At 46.6% G+C, this 23852-nt stretch overlaps 1 long non-coding RNA gene across 2 annotated transcripts in view; it reads left to right on the top strand.

Annotated features, from left to right (window-relative positions):
* The first annotated feature begins 4750 nt into the window (after positions 1-4750).
* LOC120824089 (uncharacterized) overlaps positions 4751-23852 on the top strand; it is a 34456-nt gene continuing 15354 nt past the window's right edge. The window contains exons 1-2 of one of the 2 annotated variants that reach the window (XR_013468669.1): positions 4751-4874; positions 17897-18052. This is a non-coding gene — a long non-coding RNA (uncharacterized LOC120824089). Of the gene's footprint in view, positions 4875-9186; positions 9637-17896; positions 18053-23852 lie in introns of those variants that run through there. The other variant, XR_013468668.1, reaches the window with a different exon arrangement.

Genomic DNA, 23852 nt, shown 5'->3' with positions numbered 1-23852 from the left:
ATACGTTCATCGTACTGCGAAGGGTCGGAAGTGACTGTTCGAATTGATACACGGCTCGTTACACGTTGCGAGTCAAAGGTAATATAGAATACTAAACTACCCAGTCGGCCGTGAACGCGTCTGCATCCGCTCTACTGTCAATTTAGCGTGAACTCATTTCATTTTTTGAGTGACCTCCAATGTATTCATACGTTAGAAAGTCATTGCACACACGTGTTGACTGGTGGAGGGAAATGTTTTATCTACGACAAGTAAAAAAACACCTTAAAACAAGCCTTACTTTTCTGTTGCGAACGCCCATGTGCCCGTCTTGTCTCACATGGGACCGTATTGATCTATTTGACCTTGTTGATATGTACTGTTGCAAATAAAGAAGCATCCTTGTTAAAAGTTGACTTACTGCACAACCGCCAGAATATGTATGTATATATAAAACACACACATATATATATATAGTTTCGATTCATTTATTTCTGCAATCTCAGCAGCTTTACAAGCAGCTGGGGATTTTGTTTTCCCTATTTATTATCTGCATCTACAAAAGTATGCAAGACCTGACAATTATTAAAAATGTCACACTGTCTGTTGCAAAGATGCATTCGATATTTATCTGAAGCATGAGGCTTTAACAACTATGATTTTTAATTGCCTTTAAGGTACTACTGCAATGACCATTCAACATATCAAGCACAATACAGAAAAAGTGCTTTCGTTGACTTGTGGTAACACAGACTGAACAATGTTTTGATGAGACTTAAAATAATATTACTTTTGTACAGACAAAGTTTGTCTGAAAAACACGTTGAGACGTGTTCTCTTCTGAACAAAGAAAACATAAAGCAGCCTATTAAACTCTCCAGCTGAGCAGCATTAATTTCACCAACACGCTCCCACTCCTCATCTGCAATTAGAATGTAAAATGTTACCATCTTAGTCCCTTGTTCTTCCTCAATGCCCCTGAACACCTCCGTGAGATCCTCCTGATGATAATCTCCATCTTTCATGCTTCTGCCAACATGTGTCTTAACATTTCATTGGGTGGAAACAAACACTATGCAAATGACGAAGCTTAAAGTCTCAGATATGCTCCTCTTGGTCTCCAGTTTGGCACTAAAGCACAGACACGATGGAGGGAGGGGGAGGGGGGGAGGCTCGGGGATTTTGGTGAAATCATGAACTCAAGTGTTATTTTTTTCCATTTAGATGAGTAAAAATAATAAAATACATTGTAATAGCAACATCTTTATCTTCAAACCTCTCCCATATCTCTCCTATATTGTAATGTGTCTGATGCATTTTGTTGTTTGACCTCCTAGCCTCAGATTATTATCAACCATGAGGTGTTTGGCAGGGAAGACGGGTCTGGGTGCACCGGTGCATCCTCTCTGTGTGTGGTATGCTTGGTTACTCAGGAGGAGAGTGCTTCTCCACACACACACCCACACACACACACACACACACATACTGGCCTGCACGTGCATTATAATGTCAGCTCATCCTCTTTAAGGCGGAGGCCCGTGTGCCTCCAACAGTGCCGGGTATTTTCCCGCTGCACGCCGCCCAAAAGATCTCTTTCCCAAAAGCCATTCACCACATTCAAATGTGCGCTTCATGTCATTTGGGTGGTCCGCAGGAGTCGATTGAATTCCCTCTTTCTGCTAATTGGCGGCACCCCTTCTGCCGAAAGATGTGTCTGATCCTTTGCGCCCGGGATTCTTTGCACAAGAGCATGACATGTCAATGAGAGGTGTGGATGCGATCAAACGGAGCTCTGTGCGATGGAGCGGCAGCCTCTGCGGTGGGCGTGTGTGTGTGTGTGTGTGCACACGTGCATCCCGTAAAGTTAGCTAGCGAACTCCTCGTGGTTGAGCCTGTAACCCGAAGCAATTTGTTTGTGACGGGGAGGAACGGAGCGATCACTTTTACATAAGCATTTCATTTTTGCATGTTGACTTGAAATGATTTCTGTGAAAAATAAAGCGTACGACCAGACAAGTTCAAGTCAATGCGCTGCATCATCGCCCCATCATCTGTTAGAATAAAGTGTCCAACAAACAGCACATTCGACCATGAGACACCACGTGTCCCCTGAACCCAGAACCGATGGATCTGTGGGGGACGGAGGGTGGGGGGAGGGGAAGGTCCACGTCAAGTCTCAAGTCTTTAAAAGAGGAAACGTGACATCTAAATTTGTTTGGAGGCAAGTCCAAGTCAAGTCTAAAGGCCATTTTAGAGACTCGAGATCTTGAGCTAAAGGCAGAGCCTCGTCTCATGTGGGGACAGGTCTGGAGTCCTAGCCCCCGTGTCCCTCTCTCTGGAATCCATGTGATGAACTGGCGCACTTGAGAACTTTATAACCTTGATTCATGTGGAAAATCCAACATAAAGAGATGCGTGTCGTTTCAACATCTTCTCTTTTCTTTGCCATCGATCACGAGCAACAAAAACATACAAAAATACATTTGATTTTCTGTACATTTACCCGAAATCTCCATCATTAAACTGTCAGTCCCCCTGGGGGAATAAATGTCTCTCTCTGGGTGGAAAAACACTTCCACAATCATCATCTTTGACACAAATGCTAATCCCGCTGCCGTGTTAGCCATCTGTGGCTCAAGTAGCGGGGCCAGAAATTACTGAGGAAAATGGACACAAATAAAATGCTAATTCACCGCGGGCCACAAGTGGAGCCCCTCCCTCCGCCCGGCTCTGGGGGCCTCTCGGTTCCCACACCACTCCGCCGTGTCTCTCCCAGGGTGCCGCTGGGACACCGGCGGCTGCATCGGAGGCCCCGGCGGGGATGCGGCCCTCCGATTGGCTCGTCTTTGTTTGCCCCCCGTGCACGGCATTCATCAGCGGATTTGAATATATGCAAATGGTGCAATGGTGCCCACGTCAAAAGGAGACTCCCACCACCACCTCCACGCTGATTTTCTCCCCCTCCCCCTCTTTCCCGTCTCCCTTCATTTTCCCCGCTCTTTTCCTTTTTGTCTGCTGCAGATAGCTGTGGGAACCAGCTAGAGGGCCTGATCTGCTTTGTCACGGGGATTTATGTAGGAGTGAGACTCATGACTGTTAATTACACCGGCCTTCAGGAGCAGAGGGTGAAGGTGTAGAGGTGGTGCAATCAGACCAAATATCACAGCTGTGATAAATGAGATGTGATGGAGAGACACCTTTTTTGTCTTGATAATCAAATACATCACCAGTTGTGCACGGTTGCAATAAGAGCATTGCATTGTGTGTAAATATTAGGGCAACATTAACGCGCTGATCAATGCGATTAATGCGGCCGAGATTAATGCAATATAATATTTTAACGCAGTTAAAGCAACTTTATCGACTTTGCCAAAAGTAAACAAAGTTGACGGAAATGTAATCGCCGCTAGCTGCAGCCAGTTAGACAGACCCCTTTACGCACTACTAGGCTAAGCTAGCTGCTAGGCTACTTCCATCCCAACGTCATCCTGCAGAGGACCACCACTGTGTGAAAAAAACAAAAACATTTTAATCGCGATTAGTGTATTTCAAAATGTGTGATTAATTAGTTATTTTTGACAGACCTAATAAATGTTGTTGGGTTAATTTTCTAAAGGGAGAAAAAAGACGAGAAAGCAAAGGCCAGGAGGAGACTTCGTTTTTCAAGCACATATTTTAGCTTTATAACATCCACAATGACTCCTCACCCGCAGTGACCGTCCTTCGTGTGCTCGTCTGCACCTGAACTTTCTCGGCTCCTCTACTTTTTTTCCGGGGCCCCGGAGGATCCTCCGGGGCCCCGGATGCTGTCGTGTTAAAGCCGCGGCTCGGGCTCGTCCTCACACGGATTCTGGATTTAAATGCCACGAATCGTTGCACACCCAAAGCGAGCGCGATTACCCAAATGTATGCTGCTAATCGTCTTTCACTGAGTGTTTGCACCACGGATGATCCCGCGGGCGATGCGGCGTGCACAGATGGGCGACGTGCGTGCACCCACAAAGGCGTCTGCCGGCGTCATTTGGACACGTTTGCTTTGTTTTACACTATTTTCCTGAGCCATTAAACTACTGGGGGCAAATGGAAATGTTTATTGACACTGAGAGAACAACATGTTTGTCTCTAACATTGACTCGCAGTCCCGTTTACACGAGCAGATCATTTCTCTTTTTGAAAATTACTGAAAAATCATGTATTTTCTTTTCATCTACGTCCCCACCGTTGTGCTGTGTGTATTTCAATTTTTCACGTCACGCTTCCTGAAAAGAAGAAGCCTTTTTATATTTTGTTCATTCAGCCAGACGCTGTGGAAGCAGGCCTCAATGGAGCGTTTTTTTTCCCCCTTGGATGAAATGGAATGCGATGGTTTTGTAAGCATTTGACTTACTTCAAAGGTTTAAAAAACCTTTTACATGCCGACATTCTTATCATCCATTTCGGCTCAAGATGTTGTCGTTTGACGCAATGGAAAACAGGGAACTTGTCTCCTTGGGATTTGCTACACACATTTTTGTTTTTAATTGATAAGCTCTGTGTAACTGGGCTACAGTGGGACCCCCCCCCTGTCCTCACCCCCCCCCCCCCCCCGGTGAATTTCCTCTGTGCATTGACGGGTTTTGAATGACAATCGTGCGCAGGCTGCAGGCGCTGCGCTTGAACTTGACCGGCGGAGTTCGCGTGGGAAAAGAGGCGCGACTTTGGCCCTCTGTCCCCCCCCCCCCTCCCTTTATGCAGAGGAGGCTGCTGAGACTGATGTCAGCGCTCATTTGCATAAACCTCAGCCTGTTCCCAATTAAACCAGCAAAGCAGTGAGAGCGCCGGTCTGTTCTCACATGGCGAGCAATGGACCAACATCTCTCACCACCACCGTGGGCACCAGAAGAAGCGGCTGCGTTGTAAGTTGACGTGATCTTCTGATTTGTTCTATTTCATTTCTATCTGTATCTTTCATTTTTGGCTTGTTCGCGTGTCCACGTGACGCCTGCCCAAAGGCCCGAGTAGGTAAAGAATTGTGCATGGTGGAATCTTCGGTGTCTCTCCTGGTTTCAGCGGTTTCATTCCCTGATTCTTTACGGATGATTGAGGCGGTGCTCTGTTGAAAGATGTGCATCAAGGCCAACCGAGTGTGTCTGCAGCACAGTGTGTCGTCGTGTCAGCCCCGAGCAGGAGGCTGGAAGTGCTCCTCACTCAGCGGTTTACCTTTTGTCCTTTTTTGTGGAAATTGGATTTGCATGAAGCACGATGACTTTTGAAGCGTTTTATATTGAGAAAACAACACGTTTGTCGTAATATCGTGATATATGTTTTGCCATTTTTTCTACAAGCCACCTAGCATGAGGAGGGCGTTTTTTCATTGTCAAGGAGAAGTGCTTCCATCATGCTGCTGTCTGCAGCGCTGAAGGAAGCCAATGAGGCTCTACATTGGTATCAACACATCAACTCACCTGTGTAATGTTCCTGCGCCAGTACGAACACCAACAGGGAAGGTCGGATTCAGGGAGTTCCACCATCAACACAGTCCTCATAAATGTTAAGAGCTGTTTGCTGCGTCATACGACTGTCGAATCGATGGCTTTTTACCAATATTTGTCTTGGATGTCACTATTTTTAAATCCTTTGTAGTGCTACTGAGCGGCAGACGCCTCATCTGCAAAGTGACAAGTTATTACAATGAACTGCGATCGGGTGATAATTTGGGAACATGACAGAGTGAAGGATAAATATTTGCTCCCTGCTGGTCCTCATGTGTGACCTCTGACCCCTCCCAGGTCAAAGCCCCCTTTGAAGAGCGGCCGTTACAATTCCCCGAAGTGGCCACTTGAATTGGTCAGTTATTAACGACTGAACCCAGAGCTGTGCTGTGGTCACCCGTGACCAAAACGCTCAAACAAATAGGACACAAATGAATGAATTTAGGACCGAAGCTGTTTGATTTGGGAGAGTTAGGATCTGATCCGTGTGGTTGTGTGTGTGTGTGTGTGTGTGTTTGAGGTGTCGTTTTAAAGAGACGATTTACGTTAATATAATTCAAGCTATTCAACAAAGATACAAAAATGTAAATCATGCGTGTTTAAGAACTTAATAAGAGCATTTCTTCTTGTGAAAATGATGGCTCAGAAGTGCTTTTAGAGGTTTGACAAATGAAGATTACTTCAGAATATGAGCACGGGCGAAAATTCCGATATTAACACCAAACATTGTGACACTTAATAATTTACTGAATTACTGAATAAATAATTGTATTAAGAATGTATTTGATAAATAAATACGTTTATCTCTTTTGAAGACCTTGGAGAGGTAAACTCTTAATTCAGTTTTTTTTAAAACAACAAAATGAAACAAAACAAAATACTAATATTAATAATAAATCGGAAGCTATTGAGTATCACGCATCTTCATCCAAATGCGCATTTGCGCTGAATCAGCTGCGGTCGCTTTGTCGCCTCTTACTCGGCGGATCACTTCTTTAAAGACCAACAAAGAAAACACAATACACGAGAATAAATATCATGTATTATATTTTTATATATATCCACAGTGTGTATAACTGTGTCCTTTCCGCTGGAGAGCATTTCTGTTGCAGCTCAAATGATTTTACTTCTGTGTTATTATTCGGCAACATAGACCAAATATATATTCAAATAATTGAAAAAAGGAGACTTTTTATTCCCAAAGTGTTTAATTATGTAAATCTGGACATATAACTCTCAATAACTTTATTTTTAGTGACACCGGATGTTTTAACGATGCGAAACTAAAGATCTCAAATCACATCGATGTGATTTCTGTTTTAAAGTGAAACACAAAATCTTTGAGAAATATTCATATTTTAGAGGCGTTGAGGAATTAGTTCAGAGCAGCACACTCCTGTATGTTCTGCACATTCCCGTGTCACTATTTCCATAAAGAGAGAAAACGTCAAATAAAACACAAAATAACAATAATTAATTACAAAAATAATTCCGCTATTTTTATGAATCTAAAACACCCCATAATAATATTACACCTTCCATCGTGGCCCTGGGAGAGAGAGATTAGATGACTAATTATAGCCTGTTGTTTGAATATTCGTTTCATTTTACTCACATGTATTTCCTCTCCGCGTGCTTCGGGATTTAAAGGTGAAGCCCGGTTCTCTTTCTGCAGATTTGTGTGAGTGTAGAACGTTTTCTCCCAGTTCCACCAGTACGCGGGACTATGTATTGTAATGCCTAGATAATATTCACGTATGTATGCTCCACATTATCATTCCACTCGGGTTCAGACCTTTGTGAAATTATTCAGCTTTTCGTTTCGTTTGAACACTTATGGAACATTATGAAGGGGCCACTTCCTCCATCAGATACACGACCTGTGAAGTCGGAGACTTTTAACATGTTCCACTGCCTTTAATTTAGAGGCTGCGTTTCTATAATATAGCCGGGATTTAGTTTGATAGAGTCGTATTCGTATGTAGTTTAATGGATTTAGGCCATTCGGACCAGGGCAGGCCTCCGCTGCAGTGCTGCGTGTCCGCCGGTGGGTGTCGCTGTTGGACTCGGACGCTCTTGACCTTAAATTGAGAAGTTTGATTGTCGTTATCGCTTTTTTTTCCCCCTGCGAAGCGGAGCTTCCAGGGGAGACTCGACGTGTTTCCGTTACTTCACCTGATGTGCTTTGAGTTGTTTTGGCTCCAGCTCCTCCTGAGAGACTGTTTGGATGTAAAGGCCTGACGGTGAGGCCCGCTTCAGGCGGCCGTTTATTTATGAGGTCTCTCGTAAATGGACCAATATCACGACTCTCCGTTGTAATTGGAGCTTAATTGTAACTGGTTGCTAATTTCATTAAAAAAAACGTAAATCCCAAAAATATAATTTATACAATATTTCTCAAGTATTGTTTTGTAGATACAGTTGACCTTCAAATTCTAAATGTATCCTTAAATTATTTATTCCATGTGCCAGATATACAGTTTCAAGTCGTTGAAGACATTTGTCCGAATAATAATAATAGTAACAAGAATGATAATAAAACGATAACAATAATGATGGTTGTAATGCTGCCACAACACATCGAAATAGGAAGTCCCATTGTTTGCACCAAAAGTATTTTAATTGATAATTGAATTGTTCCTTGTGTAAATTTGACCCTTATCCAGTTTGTTATATTCACTTCATTAGGTGTCTGCAAAAGACATAATACACACACTTTTTTTTTCCATCTTTAAAAATGAATTTAAGAGAGAGAACTTATTTTTATTCATTTACAAAGACAAAGCAACAAAAAATAGATCTTATGAATCCGAGTCTGCGACGAACAAGACGTAAAACATACAACAAATCGGTGTTGCTGAGAGCACGAACCAGCCTCTGCCGTCATTCCCTCACGCAGGCGCATTGAATAACATATTTGGAACGACCAATCCTGCTGCCTGACGTCAGCGCGTAAACAATTACCAATGACTAGTTATGTTGCGCGCGGCGTTGACTCTCCCCGGCGTGCACGCAGTCTGTTTAACAGACTTTCGGCTGGACATTTGGCACGCGCTAATCCGCCTCGCGCTCCGCTACGCACTGAGAAGAATGGAGACGTCTCACCACGTAAAAAAGAAAAAAGAAAAGAAAAAACCCCAACGTGACCCGCATGAGCCGCGGGCAACACAGCGGCCGCTTCTCCTCGCGCTGCAGCATCCGACCCTGCGCTACTGCGCGCGGCTCTTTGAACGTCTCCATTTCGCACAAACCGTTTTCACTTTTACGCATACTCGTCTCTGCTGACGGCTAAAACGGAGTCTTTTCTGGCGCCGCGAGGACCCGACGGTGCAGCCGTGGGGAGACCGGGGGAGGACGGAGCGAGCTGAGAGGAAGGAAGCGTGTAGGTATCTTCTGGTTCTTTTGCGTTAACACCTTCGGCCAAGCAGCTGGATGCTTTAACAACACGAAGGTTGCCTCCGCCGTGTCGCTCTGCCTTTCCTTCCCACCCTCTTCCTGCGTCAAGTGCAGCCACGGAGGCTGCGGACACGAGCGCTGCACGTGCATTGTCGCTCCCCACGTCTATTACATACGGCCCAAAAAATAAAAATAAAGGGTGCAACTGAAAAGGGACACGCGTCATTCGAGCGGAACAATGGACACCAGTTCGAAATGGTCAATGCTGAAGTGCTGCGAAATGTGTTTGGGTTTCTGCACACGTCGTCCATAGCAGCCGGGGCGCGTGTGTGTGTCACAGGGAGAGAGAGAGAGAGAGAGAGAGAGAGAGAGAGAGAGAGAGAGAGAGAGAGAGAGAGAGAGAGAGGAGAGGGAGAGAGAGAGAGGGGAGGACGGAGGGGGGAGAGAGGGGAGGGGACTGGCGACGCAGCAGCTCCGCGCACACTGTCATCCGAGAGGCCGGGGAGGAGATGCTGGGATGCGGGAGAAGGGAAGCCGGCAGCGCGTCGCCTCGGCCTCAGCTCGTCTCCGCCCGCTGAAGCAGAAGCGGTGGCTTTTTTTGTTTTGTTCTTGTTGTGTTCATTAACGCACTTGTGGGTCGGATGGACTCATTGAGCAGGTTGGCTCTCAGTCAGTGAAGCCGTGCAGCCTTTGGGTTTCTCCCTGGACTCCTCGTGGTTTGGTGACATTTGCGTTGAAATACTGCGTGGAATTGAACCGCAGGTGCAGGATTTATTCAAGTGAATGGCTTGTGAGTATGAATTTATTTTTCATATATATATATATGTGTGGGATCAAGACGGGGATCTAATAAATGTGGATGCTGGACTACTTGCTAATACTACTGCTACTAACATAAAAAGGCCAGTAAAATGCAACTCTAATAATACAACATTTCCTTGACATTATGGTTAAAATAAAACAGAAAATCGCCGTGTCATATAAAGAGTAGGGGGGGCAGTGGCTGCTCCATCCCGTGTTAGCGGGAGCGTCCATTGAGTGGTGCTGGGGCGGGCTGAGTGGCCCCCAGAGCGGGCGTTTGTAAAGCAAACAGTTGTGTGATTGTTAGCAGAGCCTGGGAAAATGTCCCCTCGGCTGGGAGGTGGAGGGACTTGACGCCAGAGCCTCTTGTTAAAAGAAGACTTGTGTGCTCCCAGACAGCATTGTGATGCTAATGAGCACGAGCACGTTGTTGAACTTGATGTTGACTTTTTTCTTTCTTTCTTTCTTTCTTTTTTTTCTTTCTCTCTTTTTTTTCACCTGTTTGTGGGAAAATCCTCTGCGGGGCTGCAGTGTGAAATTAATTAATCCGTCTAATAATAACAATAATGAAGAGATATTAAAAAGACAAACGTCACTTATTTATTTTATTTTTGTTTCTCAAATATATTGGTCAAATACGTTCTAAACAGAGAGATGATGCACTCTCACATTTTTTTATTCTAATGGATTCAATTTATTCCTCCAAAACCAATATGAATACGTCAAATGATTGGATATCTAAATACCTGATATTTTTATTATTATATTATAAATTATTATCGCAATATTTGAATAGAAAATAACTGACTGGTTTGTCATTGAAATAACTGAATGAATTTTTAAGCAAAAAAAATCTAGCCAAATTATAACATCTTTAAAAGGATTATGCAATACAGTTTCTTTCTTTCTCTAATTCTCTCTTAATTGTTCTTTATTTCTTTAAGACAATGCAACAGGTGTAGGCCTCCTGAAAGCAGAATTTACAGAACTGGACTCTCAGCACACATCATCTCTCATAAAATCAAACATGCAACATATTCACTTTAACGCTGTTTTATGAAATTCAACTGCAAATTTACTTCAACATTGACAATTTCGCTGTAAAAACAATATCTAACTATAATCATCAAATGTTAAAATTGGCTGATATAAATATTTTATTTGAATCCCTGCTAAAGTCAAATGTAGTCTATTATTCATCTATTTGTGTCAGTTAAAGTGAATATAAGGATTAGGAAGAAAATCGGGAGTGTTTTTTGCTTCTTGCAGATTGTGATCATTATTAATGTGATTTATTTCCTACTTAAATTAACAAATCATTTAAACGGGATTCTGTCTCTGTGGGTGAGCTCTGATCACGACATGAAACTCCCCTACGTTTCATACGCTAAATCTATTTAAATATTCCATTCCATTAGACTTACCGAACGTTTGTACACTGTTAAAGTGTATTTTCACATTCGAATGCATTGAGCGACGTGAATTCATTGAATCGGTTTCAGCACCACGGACAGAGACGCTGCTTCTGACCGCAGGTGCTGAACTGAAAGTCTGAGCGCAGTTAACTCATTTTCTTTTCAACTCGAGCACTTTTTTCTCTGGCAATTTGGCAACAACAGCAACAAAAGAGGGAGGACAAAAAAAGGCTCCAGCAAAAAGCTGAAACAAAAGCTGAATGAGTCACCACGTGCACGGACTGCAACAGAATAGAACACAACGCAAATGTCTTTAATGTACTGTACGTTTGACAGGATGTGACGAAATCAGGGGGCGTGTTCACATGAATGCACGTGAGGCTGATGGGAGGCAGAGCTGAGAGTCAATCACGTTTCATTTAGACCCCAATTCTGATTGAAGCAAAGAATGAGAATAATCATAAATGCGCACACACACGCGCACACACACACACACACACACACACACACACACACACACACACACACACACACACACACACACACACACACACACACCTTTAAACCAGCCAGACTATTGTTCCTACTTATTTATATACAGTAATAGTCTTCGGCATGAAATGAAATGGAAGTTTATATAATTTGAGAGAAATAACTGAAACGAGATTTCTATGTTTCTTAAACCCACGGACGCCACGACGTCCTCGTTACGGATTTATTAAGGATGGGGATCTTATTCTGAAAAGATACCATACGTTATATATATATATATATAAATATATATGTGTGTGTGCCTGCATTTGAAAACAAAATTATACCATTTTTTTCTCCTTTTGAAATATTTCTTCAGCCAAAGAAACAGTTTTTATTTTTAGGCCTCCAGAAAATGCCTAATTAAAAAATCTAATTCGAAACCAGTAACACACGAGAATAACCGAATATGTGAGAGGCTCATGTTAAACATTCGGCACGTTGGTGGCATCTATCATTTTAAATACCAATATCATCATTTTAAAAACAAAACAACCAAAAATATAGAACAACCGTAGACCAAAAAAAATCGCGTTGAGAGAAACATAGGAAATACATTCTGGATAAAAAAAGGATGCATCATACTTGAGATGAGGGAACATTGCGCTGCTCAGTGACCTGCAGGAGGCTCAGTGCATGGCTCGGGGTCGTGACTCACCACCCTGGGGACAAACTTTTCAGCTGAAAGATGCTTGTATCGTCACCGAATCCTCAAACACGAGGCCCACATCCGGTCAGGTGACGTGGCAGTCGTTGCACTCTGCACCTGCATGTGGGACGAAGCTGCTGCTATCGATGTTAATAGTTTCCCAGTGGATCATAGAAACGCGCAATGACGGCCCTCTTTGTTAGTGCACGTGGATTCTTAGGACCCCCCCACTGAGATCCGGTGACCAAAGCCTGCATCGTGATGTCAGCACGTCCCCTGTGAATCTCTGACCGTCCACCTACTTTGCCCCCCCCCTAAAAACCCTCAACAACCCCCCCAACATCGCCTCACCCATGTGTGCGCGCTGGCCAATGAGCGCGCCTAATTCCGCGGACACGCCGCGCGTCTCCCCCATGACAGCCTGACCGCGAGGCCCCCCGGGCGGCCCTCCGCCTCCTGCACCCCGCATGGGACACTCTGACTCTCACACTCCGTCTCTCTTCCTTCGGCTCCTGCTGCGTTGTTGTTGTTGTTGTAGTTGTTGTTGTTGTTGTTGACGACCCACAATGGAAGTTACTCCTCGGTTATTCCTCTAAGGATTCACACACCGACGGCGGCGCTGCGCGTAAAAGGGGCTTTGTCTTTGCAAAATGTGCCGGACGGCGGGGAGCGACTCGACCGGGCAGAGCCGCGCAGAGACGCTCCCACCCCGGGTTGAGTGCAGAAGAATACCGGCCGTGTTTAACGCCTTGTGGATTTTTGGTAACTTGGTGTCATTTGACAAGGAAGCGCGACTGTCCGATTATGGAAACTGCCGTTTCAAACCGACTGAACTCGTGAGTATGCTGCGTGTTAATTCTAAATTCAACGACTTGTTCCGCGCACGACGAGCTATAAACAAATCGCCATCATTTAAGCGCAATTCATTGACCGTAAAACGCACTTTGAATTAGCCGTTTTGCCTTTACCTTTAATATCACGTGAGTTGTTTCGGAATATTTCAAATTACAATATTGTATCCTGATTCTTATCTGTGATCTGCATTTGTTCTTCTTGCTGTCATATGTCGCCTATAGCATCACAGCTGTCTGGAATATACGTATTTATGGAACATAATATCCGTATTATCCACAACAAATGATCACGAGGGACAACCCCCCCCCCCCCCTTCCCCTTTCAACTTGTCGACATGCCATAAACTAACCCAGAGTGACATCCAGTGAGGCTGGGGGGAGACAGTGGAAGGGACGCTGTCTTCCCCGCGCTGCTCATAACAGGACACGAGGCGGTAAATGTGGTGACCCGCGCGTTCCTGGGTGCCAGGTGAAGGTGTCATCCCGCAGCTGCATGACCCCCCCCCCCCCCCCCTGCAGATTACCGTCAGGACTGCGGGTCTTTCGGTGGAAGGAAGTTCCACACATGGGTTTAAAGAACAGAACTGACGGCGTCAATCACCTGAGGGTGTGTGAGCACGTGCTGATGCTCTGATGGAGGTTGTGGTGTTCAGCGCATCTTTTTTTTTTTAAATGTAAAAGTATGCATTACGCGTAAAGGTAATACTACAATAAGGTAGTACCAATAACCCGCCGTGTGCACGCACGCAGTTATGTGCGCGCGGTGGTGATTCGGAGACAGGGGGAGCAGAAGAAGAAGACGGAGGGGGGGGGTGCAACGGCTCCATGTGACCACAACACACGAGGCTCCGGCGGCCCCTTTAAGAGACGTGGGTTAGTTTCTCTCTTTGGTTATCTAGCTGTATGAGTTTATGCAATATCATAAAGCTAGAGAACCGAATGTACTAACTAATCCCGCAATCGTCACGACGGAACCGGGACCAGTGGAGGCGGAGGACGGTTACTGCCGGAGCGGATGGATGGACGTGGAGGGGGGGGGGGGTGCAGAGGGGGACTGGAAGCCCGCGGCGACGTTCCGTTCACCGCACCGGGAAACGCGTCCATGCTCCCGTTGGCACGTGCGCCGGTGCAGAGGAGGACGCTGCAACGCCTCCTAAAAACGGACTAATAGGGTAGATGTCTTCCACTGGGGGAGGCGTGGAGTGACAGTTAGCAACCCAGAGGCGGGCTCTATTCACAGAGTGGTGGTGATGAGGAGGAGGAAGAGGAGGAGGGGAGCAGCGCTGCATCTGCGGTACTACTGAACGAGTTTAGCACATTTAGTGTTCATTTATGTCTTCTTTTCTTACTGGGGGGGGGTGGAAGCTGATGCTGATAACCAGCAGGTGAGATGAGCACGGGTTGTAGCTCGCAGAGCACCTGATTGGACGGCTCCTGGGAGTCACGTGGTCCCCCATATCCCCTCTGCCGGCCTGTGTATGCAGTAAAACAGGACCATTGTGTCTGCAAAATGCACCTTGGTGCCTAGAAAAGTTTGAGCTGTGCTGTTTCATCACTGGCGGCAGTGATGCATCTTCGCTTCGGCTAGACGCAGTGAGAAATGACCCCACCTCCAAGGGGCGCTCGCAGGCTCTCCGGTGCTGTACAGCGGGCACAGCAAACACCTGGGGAACGCGCAGGGGGGTCATCAGAGGATTTTGATGAGGGGGGAGGAGGATGCAGTGCTGTGGGTTTTTGACAACGGGATCATCCGGGTTCAGGCTTGCTGGAGACAGCCAGCAGAGTGAGCGAGTGCGTTGCTCTAGTTTCGCCACTTGGGATTAAAAGCTTTCGTAAATTCATTGTTCACGTGCCGAAATGGGCCCAGTGGGTTGGTGACGCGTCTCCTTGGGTAAAAAGAGACGTATTTAGCTGCAGGTCTTCGGAGGCAGTGTTAGGGTGAGGGCAGGGTCGGCTATGGGACATGCACATCATCTCCTTCTTTTAAGCCCCCCCCACCCCTCTGTACTTCATCCCGGTTCGGAGTGGCGCTCCTGTCTGATTCCGGCGCTTCCTGAGCGAGAGGTCGCGCTCTGAGGGGGGGGGGGGCCTGTGGAATATTAAACCAGCAAATTGTGTGTTAGCTGCTAAACAGCCCCAGCGCCGCTCGGTGGCTCGGCTCTGTGGAGAATGTGTGTGTGTGTGTGTGAGCGTGCAGCAGCAGTACAGTGGTGCTGCTGCTAGGCCTCATCCTGCTGCGTCACACAGCAGTGTTAGATGGAGGAAGAGCTAGCACGGGAACATTTCTCTTCCCTTTGGTGCCCGTTATGCCGCATTAATACTTCCTGTGGATGTTGTGTTGGCAGCAGTGTGAGCAGTGCTGTTACACTTTGCACAGTCTAATACAGTGCCGTGCAAATTAATGTTCTCATCTGTTTTAACAGGAGCACCTAAAAGATAACGCACCCATTGAGACCAGCCTAATAGACACAGGTGACGTCGGCCCACTCAGATCCATGCAGTGACTGACTTTCATCAAGGAGTACGTGTGCGGGTCAGCTTGTATTTGTGTGATACTTCAAACGGGTATTTTTTCAACTGAATTATGCCTTGTTGTCTTTGTAGTGGTAATAATTTGGTGCAGGGATTTAGAATTTCTTCTAGAAACATCGAGAAATTATCGGGAATAACCGTGTGCAGAATTTGCACGTTTCCTTTTTAGCTTCTGTCCTTTTCTTTGGGGTAATTGCAACATTAAGGTACGGCATTAATAATACTCCATTGCTCCATTTGATTTGACAAAGGCGTCTCGCGCCGACCGACAGCACCACCCCTCCCGGCTTCGGCCCGCTCGCAGTGGCAATTAATGCATTGCTGAGGGGTAATAAATGGAGGATATGGCGGGTGGGGGGGGGGGGCTTTGAGATTGAAATGCAGTCTGAGAGGCAGGCTAGACGTCGGTTTTCCCACATTAATATCTGTCTGTCTGGGCCCTGTGCACCATCAGGACAGGAGGAGGCCCTCCACACCAGATGGAGCCCAGTCTAGTCTCCGTCTAGTCCTCCAACACCTGCTACGAGGCTGCTTTGCACCTCCTTTTGTCTTGCACAGGCGTAATTCCATTTCAATCGGAAACGTCTCTCTTTCACCAGCTTTGATTTATTCGGCGCGCTGGTGCGACGGAGGAATTAACAAACATGTTTATTTAAAAAAAAAAGGAGAGAGCAGAGAGCGAATATGACGGAGAAGGGAGGAGAAGTGAGGAGGTAACGGAGCAGCGGAGGACGCGTGTTTTTTTGCATGCTGTGCAGACCTGTCACGTCTGCAGCTCTTCCTCCTGAAACGTAGATCTGTCAGGATCCCCCCAACACCCCCCCCCCCCCTCCCCCTCTCCCCCCCACCTCTTCTTCCTTCACCCCTCTTTCTCCGTACCGATGGCGTTGAATATTTCCACCTTGTAGTGCCGTTTGTTGCATATATGCTGCGAGTGTTTGTTTGTTTGTTGTGCGCCGGAACAAAGCTGGCGTCCTACAGATGTTATCCCGGCCCGGCCACTGGAATGTAGAGCTGTGCGTTTGAGTGTGTGTGTGTGTGTGTGTGTGTGCGATGTTTTGTTCTCTGCATAAGTGTGTCCTCCTGTGCTTTGTGTAGTATCTTCCAGCACAACAGACACCACATTAGGGTAAATCTTTTCAAAATTGTATTTATTTTTACATTTATTATTGAATTTACTTCCCGGAATGCATTTTTCTATATTTTAAATCTTATTATATTTGAGAAAGTATTTACTTAAAAATAACTATTTTTACTGTTTGTATTACCAATGTTATCATCCTCATTATTATTGCTATTATTATTATTATTATTATCATCACTATTATCCGTATTACTAGACTTCCATTCAGATCTGAAAACTATTCATGGCTCATTTGATTCCATCTCACCGGAGTCCCTATATTCCAGCGGTATCAATTTGATATCATCCTTTTACCTTGAATTGCAATGGCCTACATAAACCCTTTCTCTGAACTTATGGGTTCTGGGTTTGGTAGCCTAGCAACAGCCTCTGACCCATGCAGGGGAAAGAGAAACATTTTTTGAGAGGCTGACGTGCAGCCTTTAAACCCGCAAAGGACATCGGGTTTCAGCGGATGTAATCTTTGAGTATTTTGTGTAATCGCTTGTGATGTGTAATTGCCTGTGTGTGTATGTTTGTGTGTTTTTGTGTGTGTGTGTGTGTGTGTGCATGGAAGAGATTGGTATTGTCATAAATGTACTGCTGACAGTTGAAAAAAGAACTACGAGAAAACTTTCTAACTCTGCTGCGTTTTTCCTTTTTCCGATATAACACGACGCGCTCTCTTCAGGATGCATTGGCTTCTTTTTCTTTTCACTGCATATATTTACAAGTGGAATTAACAGCATTAGATTTATCTGTTTGGCATTTTCTGTTTTCTGTTGTGATTCCTAAATTAAAATACTACCTTCCACAGACCTAATTGTATTTATATGTATCTGTAGCCCAGATAATATGAAGAGCTACCAAAGTATCTATTGTCCTCTTTTTCTATTGAACTAACAATATTAAAACTGGAACTTTTTATTTGTGATTTCATATTTTATCTTTAAGTCAAAATATGAAACATCTTGTTTGGCGAATGTCATGCAATATTATGCTCAGTAATTGTAGAATTGTAAGATAAAAGTTTTTAAGCAACGTCAATGGTTTCCCGTCGAGTATTTCAAGTGGGGAAGTTTTGAGACCAAAAAAATACAAGTTGGATCATCTCTCGTCTTATCACCCAATGTTTTTTGTTGCAGGGAGCTGTGGCGTGAAGTCACACAGAAATACACACACACACGCGCGGTCTGAACCTGCACGACAACGGGTCAGAAGAAGCGCACTTGGCCGCCTGCTCTGAGGGTCAGAGGTCACCGTCTGAATCAGAACAAGACGTCGTCACTCCGAAGATACAGGTGAGTCGTCCGAATGTTCCTCCGCGCTCTGCTGTCACACACTGACACACACTGATACACACTGACACACACTGATACACACTGACACACACTGACACACACTGACACACACTGACACACACTGATACACACTGACACACACTGACACACACTGACACACACTGACACACACTGATACACACTGACACACACTGACACACACTGACACACACTGACACACACTGACACACGCTAACAATACTTGAACTTCGACCTGTGCGTTCAAATAGTTACACTCAAACTGAGGTCTGAGAAGTCACAGTTTTATCAAATAAAGTGTCTTTAAAAGTCCTGATTATATCATAAGTTATCTCCTCTCGCCCCCCCCCCCCCACACCCCCCGACGCCTGATCCAATTTGTTAGATTTTTTGGTTTTGGGCCGATAAGGCGCAGGGTGGCCACTTGAGTAATCTATATTTTAATTCCTTTGTCCCTGCTTTTCATCCCTTTAAGGATACACGGGTTGGCGGGAGGAGGAGAGGAGGGGGGGAGGAGAGGAGGGGGGGTAGGTGTGCTCATGTGGAAATACTACCGGGTCCCTCGCCCCCCCCCCCTCCCCTTCCCTGCCTTCCGAACTACCCTCCCAAAAACACACACGTTTCTGTCCTCGGCTCTCTGTCCAGGCCTCGTGTCCTCGTCCTCACTCCCAGTGAGACACGTCTGTGAGGACAAAGCGCCGCCTCGTTTCTTCATGTTACATATGTGGTAATAGACCAGGATGCACCGGGACTGTCGATAGCCGCCGCGCTCGCTGGTCGGTGACCATCTGACGCGGTCTCGAAGATGACGGGCGGCCCCGTCTCGCTCTCCTCCCCCCCCCCCCCCCCCCCCCCCCCTCCGTCCTCCGGGGCCTGAGTGACACGACCGAAGATTACCTTCGCTATCCTAGCGGCCGCCGCTCAGCCCGAGCACGTTGAGCCGGAGCGACGGAGGCGAAGCTCCATCCGCAGAGATTTAGGTTTTAGGCCTTCTTCTTTATTTCCCTCCAGGGTTAGATGAGCGTTCTGTGACATTGGCCTATTTCTATATCCACATGTGCCCCCCCCCCCCCCCCCAGAGAAAGAGTTGCATTTGAGAATCAGACAAGCGAAGATCAGAGGAGATTCCGCAGCCTGTGGCCATCCTCCTCCGTAGCGTTCGACCACCTCTTAACGCTCCTTTCGCTTCGCCTCCGCTCGATGAGGACTTTGGTCGATATCGTCTCCTCAAACCGGATGAATCGATGCAAACGAGCTTCGCTCGGACGCGGCCTCCAGAAGTGCAGGGCGACGCCACGGGCCACAGCCGAGACGCGTCAATCCCGTCAAATCTGTTCATAACAGCAATTAAAAGCTGGCGGGGGGGCGGGGGGGGTGTCTCTCCGCTCATGTACGCTAGCTCAGATCCGGTCCGCCATCGCTGCCTCTTCATACCTCAGTGTACCGTACCCCCCCCCCCCCGCTACCCCCCTCCCCCCGGCTCCCCCCGGGCTCCCTTTCCATCCCCGTTCGGGCTCATCTTTCCATCACCTCTCCAGCTCGGCCACCCCAGAGAAAGCAATTCAGACTTCTGCTCCACACCGTCATGGCATGTTGGCCAAGGGAGATGGAGTCCTTTCAGGTTCTCGGCTACAAGCCCCCCACACACACACACACACACACACACACACAGACTCCCCCCTCCCTCGCTGGCCCCCTCGCTGCTTCTCAACATTTCCTCAACCCGCCGGGGTATCAGCAGCTAGAAAGCACGATGGGGCCGCTCCCGAGTTATTCTGCACATTATGTGACCGTATAAAGTTTTTTTACCTAAGAGCGTGTGTGTGTGTGTGTGTGTGTGTGTGTGTGAGTGTGTGTGTGTGTGTGTGTGATTCCACCTTCCTTTGCATGCTCATACTGTCAGATTAGTAAGAGTATCCGAAACAAATGAAGCCTGCGTCGTGCTCACACAGGCTGATTGTGAGTTTTGTCAGTAATAGGTTATCTTTAATGGCATAACCAACCACCCCCCCCCCCCCAACGCTTCTTAAAGTTGCCAATCTGCTCTTAACACCCTGCGGTTCGCTGGGAATTTTCTTTTTAGATTTGTATACATAAACCGCGCCGCTTGGGTGTTCTTAGAAGTTGATTTGAATTATACCCTCTGCATTATGCAGCTTGATAGGAAATAAATCTCTGCAAATGAACACACTGGAGCGAAGGAGTCAACGTGTGTGAGTGTGTGATGGGGGGCCGGTGGGGGGGCCGGTGGCACTGAGTGGTGCCGCAAGTTAATATAAACGATGTCTTCAGCGGGGCTCAAAGAAGGAAAGACAGCGAGGAAAGTGGATTTGAAGAGTAAAAAAACAAAAGAAAGTTCAAACGTGTGAAGTAAAAGTAAAATAAAGTTGTTTTTCCTCCTTAAGGCTCCGAGGCCCCTGGCGTCTCAATGCGCCCTGGCTGAATGGCGAGGTGGTGGTGGTGGTGGGTGGGGGCGTGGGGGGGGGGGGCGGTGTGTGCACAGGGTGACGTGCGGAGCTCTGGAGACTAGGGGGGGGGGAGTAAGGGGGTCCCCTGAAAGGCAGCAGGCTGCGGAGTGAATGGGAAATAGGGGAGGGAGGGAGGGAGGGAGGGAGGGGAGCATTAGCGGCGGAGGCAGGTTGGGGGCGGCGGGGGCCTCCGTCGGGTTCAATGCAACGGCCGGAGCAGCTGTGAAAAGAGGTCTCCCCTTTTTCCCACGCCCAGAGCCACGCAGAAACCCTGCCTCCGCCTGCCGGGGTCAACTCGCATCTCTAATATATACGCTGGGCCTGTGGACTCGCACAATGCACGCGCACAACTCATTTTATTTTATGTATGCACGCAACGAGTGGACAGCCTCCGGGGGGGGGGGGGGAGGCTGCAGAGAGAGTATTATGACTCTGATTCCCGTTGGTGCCATTGTTTTGTCTTGGATCCTACAAATTTAACCCAAACACACACACAGACACACACACACAGACACACACACAGACAGACACACACACACAGACACACACACAGACAGACACACACACAGACACACACAGATCAGCACTAAACTCGCTCGTTTGAACAGCTTCAATTTTCCATTTTTGGGAAAAGAAATTCGTACAGGAGGATTTGGCAGCTTTTAAAAAAAGTCTTCCACTAAATGCCGGTGCAGATTTTCCATGAAGACGGACTGATGTTTCTGTCGGTGGGTTCTCGCCGTGCCCCCCCCCCACCCCCCCCCTCCTCCCGCCCCCCCCATAACTGTATTATCCACCCACGCCCCCGCCGCCGCATCTAAGCCTCTTTCTTCTCCTCACACATTTACGTCTCAGCCGCCATTTACAAACTATAATCATATTCCGGGGGGGGGGGGGGGGGTGTAAACGCTTTGTCCCGACAGACCCCCACCCGGCACCCCAACACCACCCCAGTGCCAGATGCCCCTGTGTATTGTGTGGGTGCTGGGGGGGGGCAGACAGGCAGGCAGCCCCCTTCCTCTCTGTGCACCATGATGTCACCCTACTTGTCTGTCTGTCTGTCAGGGCCTTGACAGGAACTTGAGTGTGGGAAGGAGAGGCGTTCAGGGTGGGGGGGTGATGGAGGAGGGGGGGGGGGGGGGGGGTTCAAGGAGGGTTGAGGGTTGGGAGAGGATTTTTTTTTAGGGAGGGGGGGGGGGTTGGAGGCTTTGGAGGAGAGTGTCTGGCCTGAGAGGTCAGCGAGTGGACTTGAGCATGGAGCGAGTGTGTCTGTGTGTGGGTGTTTTTCTTGGGGGGGGGGGGGGGGGGGGGGGGGGGTCCTCCACTAGAGAAGTGGATTTTAGATGAGTCTGCTTGTCAGTGGCCTCAGATGTTCTGACTGCTCGGCCTGCAGATATAAAGAAGAAGGAAACGAAAGCCGCTGTCTTTACTTTTCTCTGTTTTTCCATTATGGGTTCCACAAAGGGCTCCACAGCTGGGCACAGATGTGGTGAAAGGCACAGATGTGGTGAAGGCACAGCGGTTTGAAGCCCACAGAGCCAACAGACGGTGTTGTGGATTAACGCACTGTGTGATATTAGGAAATATCCTGGATATTACACAAAAGGGGGGGAATTCAGTGCCTCTTCTTGTGAATGAACTCACGTCTTAATAGAAGTGAATTTATTATTTCTTTTGATATTTAATTTTTTGTTGTAGACATGTGACGCCGGGGCAATTTTACTTCAAATACTCAGCCTCACAATTACTTCCTGTGAGTTTTCCGTTACCGGAATACATCTCAGATTTGCAGTAATTGGACGGGAGGCCAGATGTTGTGTCCTTTACTTGAATGAGGAAGAATCATTGTGCATCAGCGGCATCACACAATGGGTGGGTGTTAATTTTTAACAGCTCCACACTCAAGTCCATTTTCACACCACACGTATAATGATAACAAACTAGTTGGGACATCTCAGAATCCTGTGCACGCACATCAAGCCTGTGTTTAACTCCTATTTTACGCCGAGCGAGACAAACTTTCCCCTTTCGGTAATGTGAAAAGGCTTCTAGGGTCCATCTCTGTCGGTGCTGCACATCGTCAAATTCTAAAAGGCTTTTTTTTCCCCCCTGATTACTTAAATGACTTCATTGAGAATGACGATTTCCGTCTGAAAGCAGTAATGCGCTATTATTAGAAAACAGGGCCCTTTTTCAACAGGTAAACACGGGACACGGACGCACGCCTTTGTCATCCATCCTCTCTCTATTTGGACTCCTGCCTTTTGTATCTCTTCCATACCTCTGCTCTTTCCTTCTCCCGCTCTCCGGCTGTGAGACGAGGTGATAGTACCGGGAGACAATGGGGAAAGACTCACTTAATTAGCCAGACGAGGAGATGCATTGTGGCAATTACCGAGCACAAAGGGAGGGGAAGGTATGGCCGTGTAATGTGCTTGCGGCGAGCGTGTGTGTGTGTGTGTGTGTGTGTTTGCTTGTGCGGTTGTAGCGTGGAGTGCAGGCAGGCCTTTATGGCGGAGAGTGAAAGCAGTAACAATGGAAGACAGGATGTACTCCACACGTAAAGCCATTTCTAGCCCTTTTTTACCAACAGGGACAGTGGCCGCTGCAACAGTCTCTTAAAGACTGGAAATGCAGAAACTGTATTTCCTCTACAGATGGATAATGGAGCTTAAAATGGAGCGGCCCGATGGCCTTGTGCACACCAATTTTGCAGATGTAGTTCTTTTTTATTGTTCTATTTCTATTTTTTTATGAAAGTACATTTTATAGAGACGGCTTTAAGCTTTTAAAACAGAAACCAACAATTAATTTGATACTACAGTCATCTGCACAAATAATAAATAAATATGGCTTGAAATATTGATTATTATAATTTTCTCAATGAATCAGTTCAGTATTTAGTCTATTAAATAGAAAATAGGATGCCATGTGTTGATAAACCCCCTCCCTCAAACAGTGATTGTCCAATCACAGCTTAGCAACCGTAACTAGGTACAGCTGGCCTGTCAAGCTCTAGATTCTTCCATCGGTTAAAGCGATGTGATTTGTTCTACAGTAGTATTGATATTTTGGAGGGTGGACAGGAGCGAGTGTAAATAAATTATTCAATATTTTTTCCAAGGTTTTTGTTTTTAAAACGAGTTGGCGGGATTATATTAAAAAAAATGAGCCTTGAAGGCGTTTCAACCAACTCAAGGAGCTAATGTTAGCTTATTTAGCTAGTCAGTTAAATAACATTAGCTAAATAACATTAGCTATAGCGGATGAATTTTAATGATTTAAAATGTTGGTCGCTGGCCTGAAGTGAGAAA

This window comes from Gasterosteus aculeatus, chromosome 8 (genome assembly GCF_964276395.1).
Source record: "Gasterosteus aculeatus chromosome 8, fGasAcu3.hap1.1, whole genome shotgun sequence".
Lineage (NCBI taxonomy): Eukaryota > Metazoa > Chordata > Actinopteri > Perciformes > Gasterosteidae > Gasterosteus > Gasterosteus aculeatus.
Note: the sequence above shows the minus strand (reverse complement) of the source record. Positions and strands in the feature narration are given on the sequence as shown.